General features: G+C 34.2%; 1 protein-coding gene and 1 pseudogene across 7 annotated transcripts in view; both read right to left on the minus strand.

Annotated features, from left to right (window-relative positions):
• CSMD3 (CUB and Sushi multiple domains 3) overlaps positions 1-13,333 on the minus strand; it is a 1,102,347-nt gene that overhangs the window by 469,095 nt on the left and 619,919 nt on the right. The gene's annotated exons all lie outside the window — the stretch shown is intronic.
• Positions 1,854-2,537, minus strand: LOC131743827 (dnaJ homolog subfamily B member 9 pseudogene; annotated as a pseudogene).

Genomic DNA, 13,333 nt, shown 5'->3' on the forward strand with positions numbered 1-13,333 from the left:
ATCAACAGACAAAGGATTAATCTCCAAAATATATAAACAGCTCATGCAGCTCAATATTAAAAAAACACACAACCCAACCCCAAAATGGGCAGAAGACCTAAACAGACATTTCCCCAAAGAAGACATACAGATGGCCAAAAAGCACATGAAAAACTTCTCAACATCACTAATTATTAGAGAAATGCAAATCAAAACTACAATGAGGTATCACCTCACACCAGTCAGAATGGGCATCATCAGAAAATCTACAAACAATAAATGCTGGAGAGGGTGTGGAGAAAAGGGAATCCTCTTGCACTGTTGGTGGGAATGTAAATTGATACAGCCACTATGGAGAACAGTATGGAGGTTCCTCAAAAAATAAAAATAGAATTACCATATGACCCAACAATCCCACTACTGGGCATATACCTAGAGAAAACCATAATTCAAAAAGACACATGCACCCCAATGTTGATTCCAGCACTATTTACAATAGTCAGGTCATGGAAGCAACCTAAATGCCCATCGACAGACGAATGGATAAAGAAGATGCGGTAAATATATACAATGGAATATTATTCAGCCATTAAAAGGAACGAAATTGTGTCATTTGTAGAGACATGGATGAATCTAGAGACTGTCATACAGAGTGAAGTAAATCAGAAAGAGAAAAACAAATATCGTATATTAACAGATATATGTGGAACCTAGAAAAATGGTACAGATGAATCAGTTTGCAGGGCAGAAATTGAGACACAGATCTAGAGAACAAACATATTGACACCACGTGGGGAAAGTGGCAGTGGGGGTTGGGGGTGTGTGGTGAATTGGTTGACTGGGATTGACATGTATACAAGATGTGTCTAAAATGTATGACTAATAAGAACCTGCTGTATAAAAAATAAATAAAATAAAATTCAAGGGAAAAAAAGAAGTCTATCTGAAAACAAAAGCACACATTTCTTAGGATTTAAAAATTTTGCACATAATAAGGTTGCACAGAAATTACTGACTGTTTTTACAAACAGAATGAGGTATTCATCAATCTCTAAAGATGAGTGCAAACAGGAAAAACCATACGCACACAAAAATACATAAATCCATACTAAAACCTAGAGCACCAACAATTAAGAAAGAAATGTGAAAAAATGTGTAAAACATCTATGATTTCACCACTACAAAATTATTAGCCAGGGATGAAATCATTAGCCACTTAACAATCTCTTGGCAATATTAAGTTTTCAACTTTCTTTCAGTCTAAATGTCTATGAGCAATACAATCACTTCCTTTACTCCAATTTTTCTGCGTGGTTCTGTGGTAAATATTCAACCATACCTTTTTGAAGCTTTCAGTAGACATTAACCAAGATACTGCTTGCTATCCTTTTCTGAATGACTCAATTATACAGTTTCACATACATTTTGCAACCCAAGTCAGAGATGCTACACAGCATGCAATTTTAAATTAGCAAAAGTTTCACTCCAAAAAAAGCATTCAAGTTCACACAATTTAAATCTACAATAACTTTTAAAATTTAACCTTTAAATATTTATCAGGCAAACTCATTCCTTCCTTGGTAATAAACTGGCCATGTTAATAAGCCCAAGGGCAGGTAGAGAAAAAAAGACCAGGAAGAATTATAATCTTTTCTTAAAGAACCTTGCCTAATCAGGGAATTTAATAATTAGCTATTTCTCTACTAACAATGTTGCTGAATTTGTCAAAAACAATTTAAATATACTTAATAGCTATGTCAAGTTACGGTGAAATCATGCATTTGTCAAAATAGTTCACAAACAATTGGTTCTGCATCAAAGATATTGAAGAAGAGTCAACTAGTTGGGTTTAATGAGAACAGAAAAAGGACAAACTACTGTCCTGAACAGTCAGTGTATGTAGTTACCATATTTCCTCTTCATTGAGTGGTGGCAGTCCTACAGTGCTTGCTAGATCCATGGAATCTATTTTCAGTCTGTACTGTATGTCGATTTGTGGTGGTGTCAAAACCACTAAAAGAAAACATTTTCTCCATATCTTCAAGCATGTCATCAAACAACCCACCTCCAAAACAAAACTCCTAGAAATGGTGCCTTAGCCTACTGGAACCATCCTGGAGTGTCTGGAAGTGATCTGCAAAATGCTTCTTGGACTGAGTGTTTTGGTTTTGACCAAAAAAAAACCCAAAAAACCAGTCTTCAAATAAGTCATCAAAATTGAAGTTAAATGAATGCTCAGAAGGACTTCCACTAGCTCTTTGTCCTTTACCATTAGTAAAAGCACTATGTCCAAGAGTATCATATTCTTTTCGTCTATTAGCATCTGAGAGTGTTTCATATGCTTCTTCAGTCTCTCTGAATTTTGCTTCAGCATCAGGTCTCTTATTTTTATCAGGATGGCACTTCATGGCCAACTTGTGAAAGGCCTTCTTGATTTGGCACTCTGATGCTGACTTTGGCACACCTAAGATACCATAGTAACTTTCTGAGGCCAAAATTAATTTGGTTACCATTAAAATGCAGGTTTCAAAGATGAAAACTGACTGGGGAGTATTCATTTCTAATATCCTGACCCTGGCACCCTACACGCACGTCGAAAACTGTTGTTGCTTCTCAGCCTGGCATCACTTCCGGCCCCAACCCCTCTGAAAGGGCAGCACTGAAGCCCACAAATGTTTTTAATGGCATCTAGAATGATGAATCCTTTCCAGAAGGTTTTCAATTTACTTTCCCCAGATCCATCAGATGAATCACTATCTATAGCAGCTATAGCCTTTTCAAATGTATTTCTTAAAGAATAAGACTTGAAAGTCAAAATTACTCCTTGATCCATGGGCTGCAGAATGGATGTTGTGTTAGCAGACATGAAAACTATATTCATCTTGTTGTACACCTCCATCAGAGCTCTTGGGTGACCAGGTCCATTGCCAATGAACAGTAGTATTTTTAAAGGAACTTCTTTTTTTTTTTTTTTTTTTTTTTTCCTGAGCAGTAGGTCTCAACAGTGGGATGAAAATATTCAGCAAACCATGTTGTAAGCAGATGTGCTATTTTAAGGCTCTGTCGTTCCATTCATAGAGCACATGCTGAGTAGATTTAGCATAATTCTTAAGAGCCCTGGGATTTTCAGAATGGTAAATCAGCACTGGCTTTAAGTCACCAGCTGCATTTACCCCTAACAAGAGAGTCAGCCTGTCATTTGAAGCTTTGAAGCCAGGCGTTGACTTCTCCACTCTAGCTATGAAAGTCATAGACAGCATCCATCTTCTTCCAATATAAAGCTGTTTTGGCTGTACTGCAAATCTGTTATCTTAGATAGATCTTCTAAATAACCTGCTGCAGCTTCTGCATCAGCACTTGCTGCTTCACCTTGCACTTTTATGTTACGAAGAGGGCTTCTTTCCGTAAACCTCATGAACAGCCTCTGCTAACTTCAAACTTTTCTTCTGCAGCTTCTTTACCTCTCTCAGCTTTCACAGACTTGAAGAAAGTGAGGGTCCTGTTCTGGATTAGGCTTTGACTTAAGAGAATGTTGTGACTGGTTTGAACTTCTCTCCAGAGCACTAAAACCTGCTCCATTACCAGCAATAAGGCTGTTTCACTTTCCTTATCATTTGGGTATTCACTGGAGTAACACTTTTAACTATCTTCTAGAACCTTTCCTTTGCATTCACAACTTGGCTAACTGGTGCAAGAGGCCTAGCTTCTGGCCTGTCATGGCCTTCTATATGCCTTCTCAGTAAGCTTAATCAATTCTAGCTTTTGATTTAAAATGAGAGACTGTGACTCTTCCTTTCAGGTTAACACTTAGAGGCCATTGCAGGGTTGTTAGTTGGCCTAATTTCAATATTTTGTTCTCAAGGGTCTATAATTTGTATGCATGTATATTTTTAAATTTTCTTTTCCCAAGTCAGTTGCCTAAAAATTTAATCATTTGTTCTCTTACCTTTTAAACTTCTTGTTTTAGCAATTCAGCTTCCATTCTCAACTTAGCAGTGAAGTCTATGATAAATGAATAAATCCACAAGTGCATTTCGCACAATTTTTTAAACATTTTTTCCATAACGCAACTAAAAGCAGTGCTCTTTGACAATAGTCACGTTTTTGATCATATACATGTCAATCAATAATATATAATAATAAAATACTTATATTTTCTCAAGAATTATGCTGTTTTATATGTATTACCTCATTACCTATGAAATAAATCTTATATGTTACCCAGTGTTAAAGCTGAAAAAAAATTGAGGTTTATGTTGATCTTTTCCAAGATCACATAGCTAGTAGAGTTGAATCAAGAATTAGGATGTTTATTGCTACGTAGCCCATGCTTTCAAGCAAAACTACTGGCCTTGGCTACACCTCCCCTTTTAATGTGTTACATACAGTAACTCAATTTTCTGTTCTTTGTAGTAATATTTTATAAATAAATAGGAATTAAATGACAAAACATGTTCAATCTTCTTTGTTAATGGTAAGTATTGCAATTAAAATAAAATATATTAGCTTCATAAGAAAATAGAAAAAGAATGCTGTCCCTTTAGGAGGAAAGTATTTCCAACTGTTTACCATTTTAAGGAAAATAATTAAATATTCAATAGGCTGAATGCTATTAGATGAAAGATTGAATATTCCTTTGCAATCTAAATTCTAAGTGTGGCCAGAGGCACTGTGAACAGTTTAAAGAATAAAATCTCTAGCCTAAGTAACTGAAATGTGCTTTTTACAATTCAGGAGAGACAAATACACATCAGAACTGATATGTTTATCAAATATAATATCACTAGGTCATAATGATTAAGAATGAAGAGTGACAGAAATTTCAGCTTTCTGGATTTTTCTCCTGGAAAAATCCTATTTTCCTGGATGAAATTATATTTTAGGACAATACATAAAAAGAAAAAAAGATAAAAATCTGTGGCATATGTAGTCAGATAATGATTTAATTTATGGTTTATTAAATGTATACAACTATTTTACAAGCATGTATCTAACTTCCAACTGAAAAGCTGAAGAGTAGTTAACTGCAGAGATAAGTTCACTTTCATTGGTATTAAATTAATTTAATTATCTCTCGATTAAATAGACAAGCAGAATTCTAAAAATTTATTTCTCAGTTGTTAGGTCCAAGAACAAATTCTTAGACTAGTTTTATAATTTTATCAGATAAAATCTTGAATGTTAATCCTGGATATCCCCATTCAACTCCACCTTTTTAAAGAAAAGGAAATTAAGATCCAGACTATTGAGTTTGCCAGGAAATTATTCATTCAATAAGTATTTATTGACTACCTACTATAAGTAAGTTAGACACTCTTATGTTACGAGACAAATTCCCAGCCCCTGTTGAACATAACTTTTAATGGATGACATCTGGATTAATGGCAGAACTGAGGTAGACTACAACTTTACACTCTTTTTACTAAAAAGAAATGGAAAAAATTCCTTTGAAATAGCTGGAAGTTTGCTTTGAAAAAAGTTAGAATTTTAAAATTAATCATTAAGAAAACATAAATTAACTGAATAGTGTAAAATATTTTATTAAAATGTACGGGGCTTCATACTGAAAACAAACAGTACAGTCTGGATGGGCTTTTGATAAGTCATGATTTTTATTTATCACACAGTTGTTAGCAAAATGTTTAAAATGAATTGTTTTATTATTTATATTTTAAGCAAAATTGCCTTTTTCTTCTAATTTGCAGATAAAAATAACATAAATATGCTACAATAAAGCAACCAGAACAGAATTAAATATATGTTGGAAATTGTGAATTGAAGGGCATATCTGTTTCCACTATCAATTTTTGTAAGATGAATAAATATTAGTTATATTACCATGCCATCTAAACTAAAGAGCAATACAAATATCATGTTGGTTACAGAGGAGGGTATAATATACAATCCTCTTTGAGGTTGATTCTGTAGAAATTTATTGCAAATAAAAAAAGAGATTAAAAAAAATTAACCTCAATCCAAAGTCTGTACTAGAAACTGGTGGCCCTCACTCTCCTCTACTTCTTTTCCCTTGGATAAAGGTCCTAAAGATTTTTGGAAGAAATAGTAAAAATAACAACAAAAGACTCTTTAGAAGTTAGAATTAGTTTTGGGGACAAAAGAAACACACTAGTATTAATTTTATTCAATAAATAAATATTATTGTGTAGCACCGTAGCCTACGTGGTAGTGGGACAGCAATATGCCTCAGTAGCTAAAACTGGGGAGGTGGGGAGCGGGTACTGAGTGGCTTTTTATATGAAGTTTCATGTTGTCTTTGATTCAAACATGAGAATGGATGGTCTATTTGCGGCTCTATTAAAAACTCAGTCCTTGCCAAGAATTTTCTTTTTACCAAAAGAAGACAAAAATCTTTCTGATAGCCACAGAGAAGTACTATAGAATGTTACACAAAGATTAGAATATACTCAGGGCAGAGGGTTAACTAATAAGTTACTGTGCATCAAAAACAGAAAGGAATGAAAATACCCAGAGATAATTATTCAAAAACAATTTACAAGTATGTTGAATGAAAAAAACCTCCTGACAGTACAATTCATAAAGAGGACACTAAAAATGAGCTTTCTGCAAGCACACGAGGAGGTACACAGAGGATGGTCTATGTTACAAAAACAAAACGAAATCCAGTCATGACACAAAACAGCCTTATATGATGTTAAAAAGGGAATGTGTAGTTGTTAAGTTTGCCAGAAATCATAATAAAAAGAAAAATAATTACCTTTTGAGTACCTAATTTTTTGATTTTTTTTTCAATTCTATAATTTTATTGACTATCATGTAAGACATGATTCTTGGTGCTGGGAATAACAAATCAAAAAGACTGAAATCCCCGCTTTATATATTCACATGGGAGGAGAAAGTTTATACACAAATAAGTGAAACATAATTTCTTGATGGTAATAAGTTCTGTGAAGTAAAACAATGTAGGAAATGAGAGAGCATAGATGTTTTGTTTATGACAGTAAAATTTTTAACAGTGAGAGTACATGAAATATAAGCATATATGAAGGTTGAGAGAAGAGTAAGTATAAATCCTTAAGGTATGTAGGTGCTTGGCATATTCATGTAACAACAAAAAGGCCAATGTGGCTGAAATAGAATGATCCAAGGGTAGCGTAGAATGCGATGAGGTAAGAGAGCCAATGACAGTGTTTACATGCTATTGTGTTAAACAACGTGATTTTTTCTATTGCAAACGCAAGTTTTTTTTTTTTTTAAAGTTCTATTCACAGAAGACCAGTAAAAGTAGTAGTTCTTATTGTTTAAAAAGAAAAGATTATTCTCATGTTTACTAAAAATGTTCTATCTTTCTGAAAGCATACACAAAATATGCCTGTAACCTGTCTCTCCATTCTTATTTAAAAACTCTAGTATTCTGGATAAAAATTACTGACTTGAAATATAAGCCCATCAGTTAAGTCTCTTAATCTGTGTATGAGGTGTTAAGATATTTACATATAATTTTAATTTTCTTTTCTATTTGCAAATGTTCTTTGGCTTTTATTTTTTAATTATAAAATATCTATTCAAAATATTATATTCCTCTAAACCAAGTGGTTTCTTTTCTTTTCTTTTTTCCAGTCAAAAGGAAATCTTGCTTCAAATCACAATCATTTGTAACCTATGGGCATTAATGATGTGGGTCTATATTCTCCTGGATAATTATTTCACATCTTCTGCTACTGGCCTTACAAAGTCACAAGTTGATAACCTTATTTCCTACTTCACTGAGAAACCCAAATCAATCAAAAAGAAAATTTTACAGACTCTCATCATTCTATTTACCAACCTACCATCTCCTATCCTTTTGAGCACTAGATCATCTATGTTTTCTCCTAATCAAAACATCATTCCAGCTATTCTTCTTTCTCTACTACATCATAATTTTTTTTCACTCTCTAGTTCATACCCATCAGGGTTCAAAAATGCTAGTGTTTGTCTGAACTTTAAAATAATACTTCTCTTGATTTTGTTTCCCCCACCAACTACTACTCCATTTCTCTAGTCTTTTTTTGCAGTCTTCTGAAATGAACAGTCAATAATCCATGTCTCCAACTCCTCACCTCTTGCTCTCTCTGAAAACCACTCTAATCAACCTCTTCCCCAACAACTCCATAAAAACTGCTGTTGTAATAAACACCAATGTCTTTCATCTTATAAAATTCAATGATAAATTCTTTGTCCTTCTCTCATTACCTATCATGCAATATAACCCTACTGGTTATACACACTTCTCTTTGATATACTTTCTTCACTGGCTTTCAAGGCATTGTTCTCTCTCTCTCTCTCTCTCTCTCTCTCTCTCTTTTTGTTCCCATTAGGAGGAGACAAAGAAAAGAAAGAGTAGGGTAAGTGAGTGATATTCTAATTTTTTTTCCCAGAGAGTCTATATATATATATATATATATATTATCTAAAAATATATAAAATAATGGAGGTATACATTTATTTATCTAGAATTGTTGTGGTAACAGCACCCAGAAAACTGAAAATAAAAATAGCTTAAAAATGTTCCCTGTGGGGTAAGAAGGAGAGATTAGTACTCTTTTTATCATAAGGTCATCAGTTCTTAAAACCATGTGTACTTATTCCTTGATTTTTTTCCTTGATAAAAATGTTTTAAAATAAGTTTTTAAGTACCATATGTAATTTAAAAAACTAAAAATGTCTATACACTTATTTCAGTTGGAAAATGGAGTGGCTAAGATAGATGAGAAGTAAAGCACATTAATTACATAGTTTTCATTGCTGGTGTCAAATTTTACTACATAACTCTGATAAATCAACAAGTAGAGGTGTAGGTTTAGGTATAAAGTTATGGTGGTAAGTGGTATTAAAAATTAAAATATTAAATGAAAAACCTGTTACTTTGGGGCAAAGGTTTGGGAGCCAGAGATATTGGGTTGGCCAAAAAATTCATTCAGGTTTTTTCCCACATTACAAAAAATCCTGAACGAACTTTTTGGCCAACCCAATATTTTCTTCTGTTTAATTTTATTTTTAAATATCTTTATTTTTTAATATAAAAGCATGTTATAATTAAAATAATTCAGTTTTACAAAGAAAGACTAAGTAAAATTTAAAGTAATACATTTATAGGAGAAATGTATCTCTTTTTCTATTTCTGGAAAGAATGAACATTATTGTATTCCAGGGCCATGGTTGATACTTAGGCAATGCTGTTAAATAAAGCTGAACTAAATTGGGAAAAAAAGGCCTCATTATAAACATGTGAAAAAAAAGTGGTGTGCAGAAACAAGAGCCTCTATGCACCAGGAATTCTTCCTGAATGTCTAACATCGTTTAAATGATTTTATAAATGACCTGTTAGTGGAAAGAACATGAAGGAAGTATTAGAGGAGATCTATATAGAATGGGAGCAGAGCTAATAAACTGCTGTTAAGAGTTATCATAGGAAATGCCTATACATGCTTTACACCTTGTCAACTTATGTAATAGCAGCAAAGAGTTTGTTCACCCCCAATACATAAGGAGTTTTAAAGACACTGAGACTTAAGAGTTCCACTCACTAGCCCAACTTTCTTTGTGCTTACAAATCATCTAGTTTTTAATTGACTAAATTGCCTTTGTCTGTGGTTCTTATGAAGAAAAAAAAAGTGGACATAAATTGCCGAAACTTATCTTGAAATATTAAAGTAGTTTTGGGAAGAACGGGCCTGTGTGGTTGGAGGAAGGCTGACTAGGAGAACAGTTTGATGAATAATACAAGGTGCACAGGCAGAAAGTACAGCACACTTGATAGAAAGCTGTTGGAAAGTAGGCGAGAGTGATGGGAAGTATACGTACTGGTATTTGACAGATTATATGAGCACTGCGGATTCTTTGTTCACTTGGGATGGACACAGTACAAAGTGGTGGAGGGACCTGATTCAAAAAGAAGGAAATGCCGAATGGAGGTCTAAGTCAGGATGTAATCAACTCTAGTCTTCCTCTATCACAGTGAGAGCTATTATATTAGTGGAGATAAAAGTCACTTTAGATCTCCTTTCAAAATACACAAACCTACAGTTTTATCCAAAAGATGGGGAGAAGCTGAGATTTTAGGGATATGAATTATGTTGAGAAGAGAAGCTTTCATTTTCCTCAGAGCAGTAATTTCAAGTGTTTGTTAGGAGAAAATATAGTAATTACTGTATCAGACAGAGTTCTAATGGGGAAAGAGAAACTTCTCTGTTATTGAGAACAGAAGGATTAATACAGGAAATCAAAAGTTTACAAAACCAGAGAAGAGCCTGGAGAGTGATAGTCAAGACAGGGAAGCGGCTTCCAGCATTCAGTAAGTCGGAAAGTGCAAGAATCACTGGGAATTGCTGGTGACAATCTCAGCTGTGTGTAACCTCAAAGCAGGCAATTTTCAGGGAGAAGGCCAAGAAACCTCTGGTAAAACTATATATCTGCCATTTGATGAAGCCCCTGAACCCATCTGCCTGTTGAGGGACAGCAGTTTTTGTTTCTTTTTTGCCATGAAGTCTCTTGTGAGTGCCTCCCATTGGAGAAATCAATACTGAACGGGGGAGTCTGCCTTTGAATAGATGAAGACATGTTTACTCTCTCCTCCAAAGGGAAGATGGACTTTCCCAGCAGTTATTCTTAGTTCCCATCACCTAGCTCAGTCACAAAGCCTCTTGACATCTTAAAGCCTATATGACAAGGTTAACCACCAACAACATGCCTTATATTAAATTGTAGAGAAATAGAAGAAGAAAGAACAAAAATTGGTCTATACATATGCAAATATGTCCATAACAAAGCAAGGGAGAAAACACCGATAGTTATCCCATTCTTTTTTTTTTTCCTGCAATTGTTCACAAAGCCATTTTTGGTGTCTATATTTCTTTCTTCACCATGTGTTTCAGCCATGGTGCCCCCAGCCACCACTTCAGCCAGTCATGATGATATGACCCAAATCTTTATTCTTGAAGTGTCTGAACCATTTATGAACCTGTTGATAACTGCTGTAACTTTTCATTAATTTATTTCTGTGCAAAGTATTCATTGGCAGCCTACAAAATCTACTGGCTTCCATACATACTCCTTCTTGATCCCAATGTACACCAGCAACTCTATCTCCCGTTTATAATCAGGATCAATCAATCATCACAGCCAATACAGTAAATCCTTTATTTGCCTGTTGATGGGTGGTTTAAGAAGCTCAATACAGTCAGAGGACAATCTCGGCCAAAAGAAAAATGGAATTGTTGCATCCCCTAGTGGACTTCCTTTGTTCTCTTAGGAAGTTAGACCTCAACTAGCAGAGCTCAGAGCTGTGGAGATTAGAAACACATATTTTGTGAGTGATTTCTTAGGTGTAATAGTGAGGAGTACCACTTCACTTTCAACCCTCAGTGTCCAAGACTGTGTTCTGGCTATGTGAAAAGAGGGGTAGAGGTTTCCCCCACTATCCAAAAAACAAAGCATTCCTATGAAACATTTTGTAAGCCATAGAGAGTAAAGCAAAGAAGCAATTACCTTAGGACACATCTTACTAATAGATGCACAAAATAAATTGAGATAAAGCATAGATGCCACAGACATAGTTCAAAGATGTGGCAGCTTGATGCTGAGATGCTGAGTGTAGTTCCCAGGAAAGGAGCTTGGTGGTATCACTCTCACCGCCCAGGGTGCACATTGCCTCTACAACAGCTAACTGAAAAACAATGCTGAACGCCATTTTCACCTTTCACTTCTTTTCATAAAAGTGAAAAATCCTCTTCAAGTTTCCTTTGGTTAGTGAAAACAGGTACTAATGTAGATCTTTCATGAAAATGAAGTGGCATGAAGCAAATGTTTGAAAAGTGGGGTGGTGGTTGTGGTGTGATGAACTGGGAGATTGGGATTGACTTGTATACACTGATATGTATAAAATAGATAACTAATAAGAACCTGCTGTATAAAAAATAAATAAAGAAAAGAAAAGAAAAAGAAAAGTGGGGGATACCTGTATAACACATTGGTTACTTGTTCCAAGTCTATACTCAATGCATATTTTAGAACAGCTCATTAAACTTATAAAAGCTGACTCCCAACAGGTATCTGGACCACCTGCAGACCTTTCTCTTCTCTGGTATCCAAATAAAACCAATGATAACTTAAAATTATCCTTAGGTGTTTCTATTTTAAAGACTGGATTTTTACCCAAAAGAATAAATCCAGAATAGCAAAATTTTCACTGGTAATGTGGACAGGGAAACATTTCTCCATTAAGCAACAATATGGGAGCCCTTTCACTAACTGTTTTAATTCTTCATGGAAGAATGCTCTCTAGAAATTGGAAGTCTACGAAAAATTCCCAAGAACATAATTTATTTTACCATCTGCTTTGCTTAGAAAACAATTAGTTAATAACATAATTGCCTCGACATCATGTTCTGAGTTGCGCATATGCAACACTGGAATGCAAAATTCATTTTTTTTTGAATTGTGGAAAGGATGCCTTGAAGTTTTTAATTCTATTTTTGATTTTACATCTTGGAAGCATCTTATATTTTGACCCCTACCTAACTTATTTATTTCAACTTTTAAATTGTAGCAAATTTTAGTACATTGAAACAACGAATAATAATGTATCATACTGGTGTACAGAAGGTTTTTTATTTGAGTGTCTCAATGAGTTTTTTTGCTTATTTTTTTCCCATTAAAGAAAAGATGTTTTACTTGAATTATTAGAGAATGAGAATGACTTGTTACTTCAAGTACCCATGATTCTTGTAGTCTACCTGTCTGTCTGTCTATCTAGCTAGCTAGCTAGCTTGTGGATATATTTGTTTAAGACAAGTTAGGAATAAAGGCCTAAATATACAACTGAAGGAATTAATCAAAATCCCTATTGGTTCTGATTTTCAGGAAGGAGGGCAGAATCAATGAAGTAAACAGCTGTGAGATAAAGGAGGCTTTGCCTATTGTATTAAATGGTACAAATATCACTTGCCTTTGATGACCTATCCTAGATGAAGCTGTCTGCACTGCTGAAAGTTGAGTGATAGCTTCATTACAATTAGTCATGATATTACATAAACATTCTCTACTAGGATCAGAACTCAATTTCAGAATGATAAAGGAAGCCCTAATGACAAATTCATAAAATTTACATTGTATTGAATTATATATAACTAATAGTATGAATTCTATTTGGTTTCTACTAGATGATAAGATCTTTGTTGGCAGTGTTTAAAGAGTAACTACTGAATAACAATTACTGTGATAGTATATCCATTCTGTATTTGATTAATATACACGGTTCCTTATGTTATTCAGTTTGAAAACCGTAAGTTGATTTTATTTTCAAACTATTATTGTAAAATGTGTTATTTGCTCT

The sequence above is a fragment of the Kogia breviceps genome, chromosome 17 (genome assembly GCF_026419965.1).
Source record: "Kogia breviceps isolate mKogBre1 chromosome 17, mKogBre1 haplotype 1, whole genome shotgun sequence".
NCBI classification, from domain to species: Eukaryota; Metazoa; Chordata; class Mammalia; order Artiodactyla; family Physeteridae; genus Kogia; species Kogia breviceps.